The following is a 6000-nucleotide window of genomic DNA, read 5'->3' on the forward strand; positions in this document are numbered from 1 at the left end:
ATTTTTGCATTGTAAAAGGTAGCAGAGTAGGAGCGGATCTGACTGCTCCATCCCAGTTCGCAGGGACATTCTCCTGCCTGGCCACGTTAAATGAGCAGGAGCTGGGCAGGAGCGTGGCAGTGTTCTTGTGCAGCTCCCATTCACTTCAAGGAGGCTTGCGTAGGAGAACTTCCCTGTGAATTGTAAATGCATAGGGGGTATCAGTTGAATTTTCCATTGCAGGCACCAAAACGTCTTGGCCCCTTCCTTCCAGCACACAAATTCTAAACGACATTTTCCCTAGGAATAATTTGCTTATTGGCACCACTGAAATGCAGCTCTTGGTAAAAGAGAGAGAGAGAGAGAGAATGTTTCGAAGCCGTTTTATATTGCAACACTAGTAACAGTGCAGAGTGGTGCAAGGAGATCCCATTGTGTGAATCAGAAAACATGTCTAACGGACTAACACTTTTTCATTCATTAATAGCCTTATTTACATTCTGTTGCCATAGCAGACACCCTCTTGTCTCTAGTCCTGTGAGCTGCTTTAGTTCCTTAATGACAAAGAGCAAAGTTTTCTTAGCACTGTTGCTAAATATTAGATTATGTTTCAAAACCATAAATCCAATTTGTGTCCTCCCACAAGAGAAATATTTTTGTGATGAGTCATTCGCTCAATAAAAGGGTGAGGATCTGAAACAAAGTTTGCTGTTTGCTCAAAACAAAACAAAAAAAAAACCCATACCCTTAACAAGCAAGGAATTTTCTCAACCTCTCTCTAAAGCTTACCTTTCCGTTCTGGCTCCATAATTAACTCAAACAACATCTATTTAGAGAGCATTTGCTTGGCAGGCGTGTAAAGCTTAGTTGCTCATTGTTGGGTCGCTCCCCACTCCCTGCCCCATTCTTACATTATTGGATGGAACTTTGTTGCTGCTTACCGATGTAAGCAGATTGGCTACTACAACAGATAGATAGGATACTTCCAGTGTGGCACCCACTTCTCCCAAGGGATGTTCAGTAGGCTGATTCATTGAAGTCTTTAGTCCAGGGGTGCAAAACCTCAAGCTGGGAGCCAAATTCAGTCCTTCAGGGTTCCCCAGAAGGCCACACCCCCTTTCCTTGGCTCCATCCCCTTCCCACCAATCATTTGGTGGTTTCCTGGCTTTTGCAAGGTTTTTCCCCCACTGTAAAATGTCAAAATATTTATTTATTACATTTATATTACATTTTTTCTTCCAAGGAACCCAAGGTGGCATACATGATCCTTCTCTATTTTATCCTCCAACAGCCCTGTGAGGTAGGTTAGACTGAGAGTCAGTGACTGGCCCAAAGTCACCCAGTGAGGTTCATGGCTGAGTGGGGACTAGAACCCAGGTTTTCCAACTCCCAGTCCAACACTCTAACTGCTACACCAGACTGGCTCTCCTAAGGCTTAGTTATGGGCAGTAAGAGCTTTTAAATATGCTGCTATCTTGGCCCTGCCCCGTTTTCCCTTTGCCTTCAGTCCCTGCTCACTGAGGATGTGGCCCCTGAGAGTTTCTCCAAAATGGAATTTGCCCCCCACCCCCTGCTTTAGGCAATCAGATGTATGTTGTCAGTCAGGTTTTTGAGCATCTACGTGTTTTAATCTGTGTGCTGGTGATCTGTGTGGGGCTTTCAACTGGTTCTGTATCTTTTATTACTGGGGGGGGGGGTTTAGGGTTTGTGTTGTGGTTTTAATGGAATCTAATTATGATTTGAGGTATTTTATGTTATATCATTAAGCTACTTCAGTGATGGTTTGATTTAACTTTCTTTTAAGGGCCAACTTTGTCCTCCTGTTCTGCAGCTTCATTCCCACGGAAAATGGTAGCATGAGGAGGATTTTTTATGCCCATTGTGCATCACTAATTATGTCCCAGAGTACTGTAGGACAAGAAATACTCTGAGATTGGTAACTCAGAGGGAATGTCTTATGTGGCAGGGAGCTGCTCTGACGAATCAGAACTCTGTTGCCTTGGAGGACCTAACACTCTGAAAGTCATTGGGATGTTTATGTGCAGTCTTTACATGTCCTATCTGTAACCAGGTCATGGATTGCTGTGAATGTGTGCCTAGATGTATTATCAGTGGGCAGAGTGTTGCCCTTGGACCTGGGTTCAAATCTTTGCTTTCCTATGAACTTGCTTGGACGGGCTTAGGCAAGTCATCATTCCTCTGTTCCCTGTATGTAAACTATGAATGTTAATGGCCTATCTCACCAGGCTCTTGTAAAGCATCCTTCACCCTTAAGAATATGCTAGAGCAATTATTGTAATACATATAAATTGGTAACTTCCAGGGAAAGGAAAATTGCCTCAAACAATATTGTCTGAACCACACATTGAACATCACTGGTTTTCTGGAACAAAAGTAATTTATGTGTGATATTACGAATGAGTGGTGTTACTAATGTATTCCACATCTATTTACGCACCACGGAACACCTGCATATTGCAGAAGATCTGGGGCCAAATGTGTCTGCCCTCGGATGCTCCAAGGTGCTCGCCAGGACTGTAGAGTCATACTCTCCTCAGTCAACTGAGGGCCAGACTAGACTAGATGCCAGTCAAGCAGCTGAAATCTGTAGGGGAACGTTAACAGCGAAGGGCAATCTGGTTTTTATGGAATCTCTCCCACCATCACTGAATTTCCCCTTGAGGAACCCTCACTGAGAAGCTTCTGAGGACCTACCTGGCATCCACTGAACACAGTTTGAAAACTACCAGCCTGAACAAAAACGGAAGTGAACATTGCAATGAGACGGCAGGCAAATATTGGCAGCACAGGTCTTGCGACAGACATGGGGTTGCTCTCACTGAGCTGATAACCAGCACTAAGGAATCACTGAGGAATCACCAAGGCACGAGTCAGTGCACTTCCTGAGCTATTTCTGCTCATGCTCGTGGGCAGATAACATGGAAGTCTTGCACCAGTCCAGCTGAATGCCAACCCTCCACTCAGACATGGGTGTGTTTCTCAGGAAGCCCCATCCTTCCAGTCCCGTGTCATCATTGCCTTGGGTGGGGCTAATCTGCCACCGCATGCAGGACCTGGGTTCAATCCCTAGCATTTCCAGATTGGGCTACAAAAGACCTTGACCTGAAACCTGAGAGAGTTTCTGATTAGAGTAGACAGTAGTGGGCTGGATGGACCGCTAATCTGATCCAGCTTGCCAAGTTCCAAAGTCCCTTCCCTAGCTGGAATCTGATGTGATGAACACAGGCTTGCTGCTGAAGGCAGCATATGCCAGCTCTCCCCAACCTGGTGAGGGCAGTCAGGCCATGGAACCAATGGCCTAGGGAGGTGGTGGGCTCTCCGTCTCCAGAGACTGGACAGCCATCTGCCAGGGATGCTTTAAACTGGATTCCCCCACTGAGCAGGGGGTTGCAACCCAACAGCCTAAATGGGCCCCTTCCAACTCTTATTCTATGGTGCCCTCTAGGTGTTTTGGACTACAACTTCCATCAGGCCTGATCATTGGCTATGCTGTCTGAGGCTGATGGGAGTGGTAGTCCCAAAGGTCTGGAGGGCATCAGGTTAGGAGAAACCGATATATACCCTAGCTGTCATTATTTTACCTTTTTAAGAAGATCTTTGAAATGTTCTATGCAATTTTCTAGACTTGCCCCCTTCAAGGTTTGTCTACCTTCCTAGAGGTTAAATCTCTAGAGGTTAAATCTCTTGAGTGGGGGTGGAGCTACCTTATCTCCAATGCATGTGGCATGAGTCTTGTGGGCTCTGTCTAGTTTTTGTTGACTTCCATGATGGTGGCGAGATACCTCCATCAAATTGTATTTATATGATGGAATGGCTATTTAGCAGTCAAATGAAAGGCATCCGCTGTGAGAACTTCTTGCAACCTAAGTTGGTGAATCAATTGACTTTTTAGTTGTGAACCCTCTTTTCTTGGGGAGGATTGCTAAGGCATGGAGTTGGGTATTTAAAAAAAAAATGCTGAATTTCTTTCCAAGGAACACCCAAGGGGGCATGCTACAGGATTAAAGCTCTAAAATGTATTTTTTATGAATTGTTGTAAACAGCCCAGATTGCTTTGGCTGGGGGGGGGGGGGGCATAGAAATGAAATAATAATAATAACATGAAAGGATGCCTGTGAAATGCACACCCTGGCATTTCACATGATGGTGAGAGGCTCATTTGGAGGTATGGATAAGAGATCACAGGGAAACCGTATATGTTACCTAGCGTATATTTACCTAAAGAGCCACCACTACCTAGGCTTTTAAACCAGGGCCAGAGCAGCTATTGCAGGGGAAGTAAAACAGAACAATATAAATGGCATAAAGATGGCATTAGAAATTCATTGACAAAGCAATCAAAGCCATTTGAATAGGGATCCCAGGCCTACATCTCCTTCCAGCGCATAACTTGAATGGGAGGAGCGTACAAGCCACTGGATAGCCACTTTCAGTGGCCAACCAGTGTCTCTTGTTGCATCTAGTTCCACCACTCCACCCACACCCTTAGGATGTTCCCTGGGCCAATAACTCTGTCAAAGCAGGCTGCAGTCCTTGCAGCATCTTCATTTCAGCTCTCCGCTTGTGAGGCGCGAGTGATCGTTCTCTGCTCTGTGCAGAAGGTTTTCCCCTGCTCCATAAGCCACGTTGGCACAAATCTGGCTCTTCTTTCGCAGGGCCAGTGCAGGACTTGGGAATGCCGCATTCCAATGGTCTCTCTCACTGTCAAACAACTGGGCATTGTTCCTTTATGCCCAGCTTCCTGCTTCTGCTTGGTTGCAGAGTGGGTGGGGAAGGCTGGCTCAGAAAGTGCCCCTCTTGGGCCTCCCTCACTAAATCATCTAGAGTTTCCTAGAGCCAGTTGAATCTGTTGAGTTCACTGGAACATGTATTGCTGCGGAGAGAAAAAGGTCTTTGTTGTTTCACTTGTGGAGCACACGGGGGCTGAGCTAAGGCATGAGACGGCTGTGAGATGCTCAGAAACAGGGAGTGTGGTGGAGATTTACTTCTGACCGTGTTAGAAGAAGAATTCTCTTTGGTTTTGCTGTTGGGATGATTGGGGTCATGTATGCAAAGTTTCCAGAGGGGGTCACCGTGTTAGTCTGTTGTAGCAAAAGCCAAAATGAGTCTTGTGGCACCATAAAGACTAATGATAAAGTGGGCAGTATGTCCACGAAAGCTTACGCCAGAATAAACCTGTTTGTCTTGAAGGTGCTGCAAAACTCTTTATTGCATGTGAGGCATGCTTGGACACTCGGCTTTCTCCAACCTGGGGCCTGCCACATGTGTTGGACTACAACCCCCATCATCCCAGCCACCATGGCCCAACACATCTGGAGGGCACAAGGTTGGGGAAAGCTTCTAGAGTGCAATATAAACTATCACCAAGAAAAAGACATACCATCTTGTCTCCCTCTGCTTTCGACCTGTTTTTTTTTTCTCCCCCAAGAATGATGGAATGCAGTCTTCTGTAAGCCTCAAGACCACATAAATCCCAGCGCTACCAACTAAAAGCATCACTTCTTGCAAATCAATATTGCTAATGGGCTTTCTCTGATGCTATTTAAACCACCTGCTCTAGGAGCAAATGGACCAGCTCGGCAGCAGCAGATTTTTCCAGCCAGCGTGCGGATCGTATCTGTGTATGAATCCTGCTTTCTATAAAATGTTTATGTGCTCTTATTTCGATGGATTGTACGCACACCGTCAGTGCCAATAAGCATGCTGATACCTGCATGCTTATAAAACATCTGAGCTTGCAACTCAGAGCTTCAGTGGAAAATTGCCCAGGAAGTCCAACACACATTCAACTTCAAAAGAGGAAAGCTCTCTAAAATGAGGGAACTGGTGAACAGGAAGTTCAAAGGGGGAGTCAAGAGGGTTACATCCCTTCAAAATGCTTGGAGGTTACATTTTGTGGCAGGTCTCACTTGTGTACATGAATCCTACAAATCATAATGGTTTTATATCTGGGTCCTTCCAGATGAGGCTTCTATTGCACCATCTCCCTGCCTCATTCAT

Source organism: Heloderma suspectum, chromosome 11, assembly GCF_057233095.1.
Source record: "Heloderma suspectum isolate Gila_16-S chromosome 11, 16-S_ref, whole genome shotgun sequence".
NCBI classification, from domain to species: Eukaryota; Metazoa; Chordata; class Lepidosauria; order Squamata; family Helodermatidae; genus Heloderma; species Heloderma suspectum.